General features: G+C 34.7%; 1 pseudogene; it reads right to left on the bottom strand.

Annotated features, from left to right (window-relative positions):
• Positions 1–8,340: 8,340 nt before the first annotated feature.
• Positions 8,341–10,580, bottom strand: LOC111174524 (SWI/SNF-related matrix-associated actin-dependent regulator of chromatin subfamily E member 1 pseudogene; annotated as a pseudogene).
• Positions 10,581–10,800: the final 220 nt, after the last annotated feature.

The raw sequence follows: 10,800 nt of genomic DNA, 5'->3' as shown, positions 1-10,800 counted from the left end.
TCAGCCAGTCCTCAAGCCTCATCAACTTATCTGTCCAGGGAAGTAGGTCCATGAGGCAACAACCACAGCAACTTAGGGTATGAAGCAATCTAGGGATTATTCAGAAGGGTACTTTGGGTATGGCTGACTAAAAGTTGAAAGCCAATAAATTCTCTAAGATAGAAAGCAACTACATCTCTAAAGCATCTTCTATGACAAGATTATTTAACTAGTAATCATAGAAACAAACAAGCCATAGTTCTTGATACTCAGAAAACATCAATTGCATGATGTCTCATTTATTTAAAAAGAGGCTTTTGGGAAAAAAAAGAAAACAATGGCTGGCAAGTTTATTTGACATAATAGTTGATTTCAGAAATATAAACATGTTAAAAAATAAAGGCCTTAGGATTGAATAAATATGGTTATTCTGTACTGGATTTGGTTCTATATCAATCTGAACCAAAAGAGGAGACCCCATGGAAAACTGGCTCACTGTTGTTTCCACCACAGCTCCACAGATCACATCATTGGTTCCACTGGATCCAGTGAGGGGAAATGAGCAAAATGTGGTCATGGATATTGTAAAGTTTAAGTCAATTAACATTTTTACAACAAATGTAAAACAATACTGTAATAGCAGATTGTCCCCTTCGATGTCATAATTCTGAAAACTTAATAAAAGTGTGCATGGTCATAGAAAGCAAATTATTGCTGATTGTAGAGGACATGGAAGAACATCCATCAGTCCAACTTAACTTACATTTATCCCTACTTGTTTTTCTACACAAGGAGAAAGAATCTAAATATAAGAGGACATATAGTTCTCTAAGATGATTAAATATAAGAAAAATACAATATTGAGCTAAATTAAGAGTTATAAGCCACTAATTTAAGACATTCCAACAAAAGCTTGTTTTTATTTTTGCATGTTCACTATTGTAAAATAAAAAAATAATAACAATCTAGTGAAAGGCTCTGAAATGTCTTCATTCAACATAAGGAGGCTTGGGAAGTTTTCTTCTTCTGTCACTTCAAAAGATGGTCGTTAGTAGGTCAGGCCCCTCTCTGCTGGAGCCCAGTGTAAGCTTTCTGTCTGTGGTTAAAATGACCATGCCTGTTCCACACTACTTCTTGACTTTTGTCCCTTCTCTTCCTTGACAGTCAAAACAGAACAACCTAGAGAAAGTTTTGCTCATGCCTTTAGACCTCTGTATGTTAGAAAATGTTTATTTTTATAAGTAAACAATGCGACATTTATAAGCAATTACTAATGGTTATTATGTAAAGCGATTCATGTGCTGACTAGCTTTATATCACCTCCTTTAAAACTCTTCTTATTTATATTTTGGATCTAACAATTAAAAATTGCTTTTTAATAAGGGTAGTAGCAACAGTAATATAACATTTATGGAGGGCTTCTTATATGACAAACACTATGATAAGAAATTTACAAGTATTATTCCTTTTCACAGAAGAGGGAGCTAAGACTTAGAGATTTATGTAAATTGCATGTGATCATTCAGATAATAAGTGATAGATCTAGGTTCTGAATATAAAAAAGACTGACTCTAAGCTGTCATTCTGTGTCATACACACTTTTCTAACAAAGTACCAGATTTGGTTGTTTTGGTTCATTGCTTGTCTATCTTGGTAAAAGTTATTATTATTTGTAAGTAATTGTACTTTGGAAAATATCCCAACCAAATATGTCCAATTTTTTAATAGTTCTACTTTAAAATACAATTGATCATTTTTAGGTTAGCTAAATGTAAATTATTTATTCAGACCCTTTTCTGTTTTTAGTAAGTAGCACACAAGATATTGAGTATTCATTTGTTTTCTACTTCCAAAACACATATTGAAAATAATATCATATAAGGAACATTAGCTGCACATCATTCCTTTCATAACATGCATTTCTCTTTTTACCCATAATAGATTTTTAAGAAATGTTTGTTAAAATAAAACCCAATTTTTTTTTCTGCTGGTCTTAAATTTCTGAATAAAGTTGTCAATGATTATTAAAATCTCATTATCGTAACAACAGTTTCAACAATCTACATTCTTTGATACCTTAAAAAGCACATACAAGGCTTCCCTGGTGGCACAGTGGTTAAGAATCTGCCTGCCAATGCAGGGCACACGGGTTCGAGCCCTGGTCTGGGAAGATCCCACATACTGCGGAGCAAATAAGCCCGTGCACCACATCTACTGAGCCTGTGCTCTAGAGCCCACGAGCCACAACTACTGAACCCGTGAGCCTAGAGCCCGTGCTCCACAAGAGAAGCCACCGCAGTGAGAAGAGTAGCCCCTGCTCACCGCAACTAGAGAAAGCCTGCACGCAACAATGAAGATCCAATGCAGCCAAAAATAAATAAATAAAAAATTTTAAAAAGCACATACATTATTTGATTCAGTTAAAATATTTATTAATATCCCTCTCTTCAATTGTCTCCCCTGCCCCTGTACCTTCCTGACATAAAATATAATTTTTATTGTTTTTATATTTTCTCATATTTTATCTTTCACTCTAGTGGTGGTCTCAATGAGCCCAAACAATTTGAAATCATACTTTTAAATGATAATAGCAACATAGTGCCCACATTATGCTTTTTACTATGGTATGTTCTAAGATTAAAGAAACTAAGAAGTTATTTATATACATCAATTTTTTTCTATACATTTATTTCATTTTATTTTGAGATAGTTCAAGTCTACAGAATAGTTGATAAATAACACAATAAAACATACTCCTTATACAGATTCATCACTTGTTAAAACCTTGACACCGTTGCTCCTATCTTTCCATCTTTCTCCTCTTTCTTTTTCTCTTTTCCCTTTTTCTTCCTTCCTTTCTTCCTTCTTTCCTTTTCTTTCTTTCCTCTTTTGTTCTTTCTTTCTCTTCTCCTCTTCCTCCTCCCATCCCCACCCCACCTCCTCCTTTTCTTTCTTCTCTCTCTCTCCCCTCCCCCACACCCCCCTGCCAAAAGACACTAGTAGGCTGAGGCAGTATAACCCTTCACATCTAAATACTTTAGCATGCTTCTTCTTAAAGCAAGGGCATTCTCCTGCAAAACCATATCAATACTACCTAAGAAAACCAACACTAATTTAATAGCATTGACCAAATATAGATCATACTCAAATGTCCTCAGTTGTTCCCAAAATGTCCTTTAGAGGGGACGGTTGTTTTTTCGATTCAGGAACCAAGCAAGGTTTACGTAGTACATTTGTCTGCTATGTGTCTTAAGTCACCTCCCTCATTTCTTTTTTCTTTTTTTTTTGCGGTACGCGGGCCTCTCACTGTTGTGGCCTCTCCCGTTGCGGAGCACAGGCTCCGGACGAGCAGGCTCAGAGGCCATGGCTCACAGGCCCAACCGCTCCGCGGCATGTGGGATCTTCCCAGACCAGGGCACGAACCCGTGTCCCCTGCATCGGCAGGCGGACTCTCAACCACTGTGCCACCAGGGAAGCCCTCCTCTCATTTCTTCATTGTATTTATTTATTAGAATGGTGTGGTCAAATAGCCCTGCAGATCATCCCGTACCCAGATTCTTCTGACTGCTTCCTCAGAATAAAACTCAGGTGAAAGTTATGAAAGCAACTTCAAACCACAAGATTATGATGTGCCCTTGGGAGGCATATCAAGTGAGGCCATCTCACCATTGACAATGCCAATTTTAACCACTTGACTAAGATAGGGACAGCCAGACCTCTCCATTTTAAAAGCATACTTTCTGATTCAATCCTTCCCTTCACTCAACAGCTCTCACACTCATTGTTGATCAAGTCTGCATCTATTGTGTTGCTAGAGTGGTAGTCAGTTTTCATTATTCCCCTTGTTTTTATTACCTGGCATTCTTCTTTAAAGGAGAGCTTTCTTTTTTTGTTTTTTTTCTTTCTGGCCAGGAAGGTTTTCTACATTCTCTTTGAACTTTCCTTGTCCTGTAAATCCCCCATTTTTCTCCATGAGACCTGACTTCTTTTTAGAGGGAAATGTCTTTTGTAATGGGAGTTAAATGTGCTCTTTGCTTTTGAAATGTCACTATTTCTGTGTAGTTTCAATGTACAGGGCAAGAAAACATATGTGTGGTGTTTGTTTCTTAAGTTTTTTTACCTTTCCTTTAAAAAATACATCAAATGTTCTGTGAGAACAATATAACATTATTTACACAAAACTTTTTAGAAGTTCCTTTACAAAGATGGTACACTTAAGGAAGTATCTTCCCTAATATGTTAATAATTGACTAATAGCATTTAAAAAATGATAAATCCATGGGTGATAACTGAATCCAAATATTAATATTGTCCACTTGAACTTGAAATGCTTAGGGTGTCTTGCCAGTAACAAATGATTTCACATACAATATTAAACGTGCCCTTCCATTAAGCATTTGTCTTTAAAAGCAAATTCATACTCACCGCATCGTCTCTCACTCTCTGCTCTAATTTAATTCAGACTACTTATGATTATTGTGAGCAATTATTTCTTAACAATTTCTTTCTAAATCCCATATGGTAACGATTAAAACTTGAAAGCTTTAAAATAAAAAAAAATGCAAAAAGAAATATTTTAAATAAGTTTAAGAAGCCTGCTTTGGGCTCTAGTTGTCTCTTTATGCTCCATCAGGCCCCCATGCAAAGTTCCCCCATGGACTCATTTCCTTCTCAAATGAGTGAAAAATTCTTTTTATTCCCTTCAGCTCCTCTTGAAAAGAAAGGCTTTATTTAAAATAATTGATTTATTTTTGAGGCTACAAAATGCTGATGTTTAGACACACATTCGACACAAGTGATGTATTATTCTTAACTTATATTTCAGTTGTTTATAAGCTGATAAGTTTTGAATCATTCCAACTGTCATTTCACCTTTACTCTGTTGCCTCATATTCTAATGTGAAATCTTTCAAGATGAGAGGCCTGAAGCTGCAAGGAACATTTATCGTAAAAAATTAAAAACCATACAACCTATTGATTCAGTTGATTTTCAGAAATTGCGCTCTTCATGAAACTGCCTCAGGGTGTAAGCTCAGAATTAAAATAACAATTATAAAATCCCCAAGCTGAGTAAAACCAAGCAGTCTAGTTGAAAATATTTATACAAATCCATTTTCCCCAGAAAAGCATAGAAAGTGAAAAAAACCCATAGAAGTAAAAAAAAAAATTCTGTTTTAAAGAATTAATTTTTCAGAATGAAGTTCAATTAGTTAACTCTTTTAAAGCATATATCTCCCATAAAACAGAAAGGGAGGAAACTGATGAAAGACAAAAATGGATGGAAACCTTGCTACAGATCCTGATGGTTTCTATAGTGGCTGCAATCTTCCGACAAGGAATTTGAATTTTTTCACTTCAGGGTTGCAAGGAATGACAGTGATCTTAAAGGAATTGCGCACTGTTTCCATTTTAAAACTTGGCTAGCTAATTAGGCAAAATTATAGTTGTATTAAATGTGCATCTGTTACTATGCTCTGTCTTTAATGTTGGGTGTAAATATTTCAGGATCCAATGACTGGTAACTACTTAGATTGGATTCTAAATTTGTAAATGAGAAGCTTTGATTGTGTCAAAAACATATGAATTATTTCTAATTGGAAAGCTTAAAATGATGTTTATTTTAAAAATTAAAATAGATATATTCTGTTTTTGTTAGAATAATTTTTCTAACCATATATAACTACAAGTATTGACATTTTGTGGAAAATTATTAAGTTATGAAAATAAATAGAACTAGTGCTAGGTATGATGAGGTTAACAAATAGTTCCATTTAAGATTTAAGAAAATGTTTATAAAAGTACTACACAAATTTATTATTTTCTCCTTTTACTATTAAGATCTAGTTCAATAATATTACTATAAATATAATATGTATCTTTTTAGCCTTGAAGTTGTTTAAAGTTTTACTTGTCTCATATTTGTAAATGATCAACTTTTGTAAATATTTGAAAATAATTTTTTTCTAAATTTTTAGAAGTTATATTTCAAAGCATGACTGTTAGTATAACATTACTAATTTCATTATCTACGGAATTCTACATTTTGTCAATGATCAGTCATGGTATGAGTTATAAATATTTCCAGAGATTGGGTTTCAGCATCAATTCCTAACTCCCATCCTTAGAATAAAAAACCCAGAAATATTAAAAATCAATAATTTTTTGACCCATCATTGAACAAAGATCACAGGGCAAGCTGAAACCCCCAAATTTAGAGAAACAGTCACATCCAGAAAGACTTAGCTCCAGAGATTTGCTTACCTGGAGAACAAAATATGAGAATCCTTAAACTAGTAGGAATATTTAAATGGTAATCTTGAGGAACTGCTGGAGGCAGAGTGCAGGCTAGCTTGAAAGTGAGAAACTCTTGGGAACTGCAGTCATAAGAGGGCCCCACACTTATTCATACCTTTACTCCAGGAACCCACCAAATTCTCCTGGTGAGGACATGAGAGAGATTCCTTGATGGTGTTAGCTGGGAAATTGGGCGAATAGCCATCTTGAAACCCATCCAGAATCTTAACAAATGCCTAATATCTAGAGAAAAAGGATTCATAAGGAGACAATTCTGAAAACTTTTCCCAGTTGAAGGAAGGGAATATAGAGGCATGGAATATACAAGATGAATCATTGAGTGGTTTGTCATGCCAAAATGTAAGACAGTACTCAAAAAACAAAAAAAAAACAGTGGGGATATGTCAAAGGTCACAGGAACCAACTGAAAAAACTCTCAATGGTTCTAAACTGGAACAATTTGAGCAATAAAATAAATATGGTAGCTTTGGATTCTAGCCCAAAGTATAAAATAAATATCTGTGTGCTGGACTGATATAAATAAATGATTAAATAAAAAGGTACATGAGAAAGAGAGACAAATCTCCAATGCAGAAGAATTACAAATAAATTATGTAGCTACTGTCTTCCCAAGGAGGTGGAGGATAAAGTCTCACCCCTCATGTGTGACCCTGATCAACATGGGTTTGAACTGCACAATTCCAATTATATATGGATTTTTTCCAATATTAAATATAATGTTTCTACATGATCCAAAGTTGGTTGAATTCTTGGATGCAGAACCATAGATAAGGAGGAACTGCTGATATGGAGGAACCACAAATACAGAGAGCCAACTGTAAGTTATAGGCAGATTTTCGACTGTGCTAAGGACCAGCAGCTCTTATCCCCACATTATTCAAGAGTTAACTGTAGTAACTTCCTACTAATGAGTATATCATGGAAAGAAAGAAGAAAACTTTCAAGTGGAAAAAAAACCCCGACAAACACTACCTCTGCCAGGAGAAAAAGATTAATATCAGGGATAAAGTCATGTTAATAGCATGTACCCTTGATACGATGTGATGAGAATGGCAATTTACATCTTTGCTCTTCTTTACCAAATCCATAAACACTGTGGAACCATGAGAAAAACATAAAACAAGCCCAAACTGAAGGACATTTTATGATATACTTGATGACTACTCCTCAACACTATCAAAGTAATCAAATAAAAAAGGAAAGTCTAAGAAACATAATCTAGAGAAGCCTGAGGAAACTAAATATAACGTGATATCCTGGATGCAGTCATGGAACAGAGAAAGGACATGAGGCAAAAACTAAGGAAATTTGAATAAAATATCAACCTTAGTTAATAATAATGCTTCATTAGTTGTGAGAAGTGTAATGGTAATTTCAACAATAGAGAACCTGAGTGTGAGGTATACAAGGAGTCTAATATTTCTGCAACTCCTAAACTTTCCTAAAATAAAAAAAATATATTTAAAAGTTGTTTCTATCTGATTTTCTTTTCTGTAGTTTTTGTTAAATGCTGTTCTATTTGCTGTATTAATATTTTCATTGTAGATTCTAACCTGTATCAACTTAAATTTCCTAATTTGTGTTTATTGGTATTATGACATTGAATTCAAATTTGCCTTTATCTTTAATCTTTCTTCATTTGACTTAGTCTTAGAGAATTCGTTTAAGTTTAGTGTTCACTAAATATCTCACAATAATGGTATTTTTTAACATCTTAATGTAATAGACATTGTACAAAACAGAAACTCTGTCCTTTGTTAGAATGATTAGTAGCAATTTACCGACCAAGAACAATAATGCTTAAAATTGTTTTAGAGGCTCTTTTACATTGAGACAAACGTAAGAATATAGAATTACATAAAAGAAATACATGAAGGCATTATGTACCCTTAAGAAAGAAGGCTTTTCTATTCTTCCTTATTTTTCTGATGTTGCTTATTAGATTTGAGAATCCCAGTCTGTTCTTAACCTGAGAGCATGGTTCCTAAAATCCTTAATTTTCTAATGATATTTTTTATCATAAAGTTTTTGTGGTTAGAATGTATCTTCATTTCATGGAATTACCATGGTCTAAGTATTTTTACAATATTGTAACAGAAGGACTAGTAGCTATTTCTTCATTTTTCAGGGGAAAAAAATGTAGAAACTAGACGAGTATCAAAATCACCAAATTCACAATCATGCAAAGCACAACAAAATTCCATTGCTCTAGACATAAATGTCACATGCTATGGTTGTAAATATTTGGTTAAACCAAATCAAAATTATTCATGAAAAACATATTAGGATGATCTTGGAGAACCTAAGCAAACTTTTTTTTAAAAACTCAAAAAGCATTTTTTCATTTAAAAAAAGTATTTAGAACACATAAAACAAGGCAATATTGATTCTTTTTTGCCACCTTCTGGTACGAGATCCGTTGCTGGCTCCTCCACGGTTGCGCTGTTGCTCTCCAAGCCCGTGTTACTATCACTGGTCCCTTCCTCTGCCAGACTGTCCACCCCCTCCTGCCCGCTCTCCTCGTCCTCAGGAGTAGATGTGCCTTCTTCACCATTCTGTTGACTTTCTGTCGTTTCTTCAAGGAGTGTCTCCTCTGTGTCCTTCAGGACGCTCTCGTCTTCTTTTCTTCGGTCTTATTAGCTGCTGGCGCCTCCTCAGGAACACTACTGCTCTGGCTGTGCTCAGCTTGTGCTGCTGCCTCTTTCTCCCTTTCTTCCTGCTTCTTGTGAGCCTGTTCCTCAGCCTGTGCAATTTCAGCTGCAGATTTTTCCATATCCACTTCTACTTTCATCCACACAAGCTTTTAAGTTCATTGTTAAATGAATCTGTGCTTTCCAGGAACTTCCTCTTCTTTTCTTGGTGTCATTCCTCTGTTTGAAGAAGTTCAGCTTCTAGTTTTCACTGATGAACCATTAAGGACTGGACCTGTCATTTGAGGACCTGCATTCTAGCTGTTATGGCAACTGACCGAACGTCTGGCACCACACTCTCACTTAGGATTTCACGGATGAGGTGGTGGTTTCTCTGGAAACAGGCTATGGCTGTTTGCTTCATTGAAAAGCCATCATCATAATTATCGAATCTTCAGCAGGCTGAATGCTCATGTAAGGTTTTCCTTTCTCCATGCGAGACTGTCTCTGTCAAGTTTCTTCCTCTAAAGCAGCTTCTGCACGACTTTTTGCACTTAATCCAGTATATCCTGTGGGCTTGCATAGCATCTTGTCTTGAACTGGATATCTACTTGCTTCATGTGTGTTCCTTAACTACTTAACCAATAAGATAGAGTGGGTTTGATTTCTACATTTTTTAATTCCCACACATCACATTATAAACTATTACATATTCAGTATAGGTTTGCAAAATAGTTGTAAAGCTGAATTCAAGGGTAATATCATACTACATAAATAACATAATATCACATTTATTTCTAAAATGCTGTTACTTGCTTGTAGCAGAGCTACTAATAAAAATTTTGTAGTGACTGCAGTGAATTTCTGATAGTTTTTTTTCCTACGTAAACTCTTTGATAAATTTATTAATGAACCATGAAATGTCCAAAAAGCAGATCTTCCAAAAGACAAGTAGCAAGCAAAGCCTGGATAATCTACAAACTAGGTAAACAATTGTAAATAAATACATGTAAAGCCTTCATACTTGACTGTAATAATCATAGATGCCTTTATTAAAATACCTTTTTAATGGTCAATTTATGTTGTCTGAGACTATATGGAAATACATGCATACTACTAAGATAAATTTCTAACCAGCTTCCCTTCCAGAAGTCAGTCTGCATGTTGCTGCCACATTGCTCTTCTTTAAAAAGCCTCCATCATTAGTGAACATAAATCAATGGAGAGATTGCCATGTTCAAGCACTGTGTCAGGGCTTAAGGGAAATAAAACGTGTATCAATACATAGTTCTTACCTTTATTAAAATAATTCAGTATTCTCAGGTTTGCAATTTTCTAGTTAACTCTCAGTTCCTTGTCTGTAAAGTGGTGACTCTAATAGTACCTACCTGACTACCTCATTTATTCATTCATTCATGCACTCAAATCATTCTTTTTTTTTTTTTTTCATAGCACTAGTATATTCCGGGCACTGTTTTCTTACTCTGAATATAACAGTAACTAAGACACATAAAATTCTTGACATTGTGAAACTTCTAGTGAATGAAGCAGGCAATATTCAAATAAACAAATAACTATAAAATACAATTTTGGGTAGAGATAAATTCTAGGAGAAAAATAAAGTCAGGCAAACAACTAGATAATAAATACGAATGGGGGACTGTTTTTGAAAGGGTAGTTAAGAAGGCCTGTCTAAATAATACCTAAATAAAATGAAGAAGCAAGCAATGATCACCTGTGTGTGAGGAACATTTCAGGAAGAACTAACAAGATGCAATGGCTCTGAGATAGAAATAAGCTCAGTATGGTATATTTTTGCTTGAGGAATAAAATGGAAAGTCAAGACAGCAGGAATGAAATGAATGAAAGTGGGGAG

Source organism: Delphinapterus leucas, chromosome 6, assembly GCF_059928025.1.
Source record: "Delphinapterus leucas isolate spDelLeu-1000000601 "Yukka" chromosome 6, BTC_Dleu_Yukka2, whole genome shotgun sequence".
NCBI lineage: Eukaryota > Metazoa > Chordata > Mammalia > Artiodactyla > Monodontidae > Delphinapterus > Delphinapterus leucas.
This window is presented reverse-complemented; position numbering and strand designations above follow the sequence as displayed.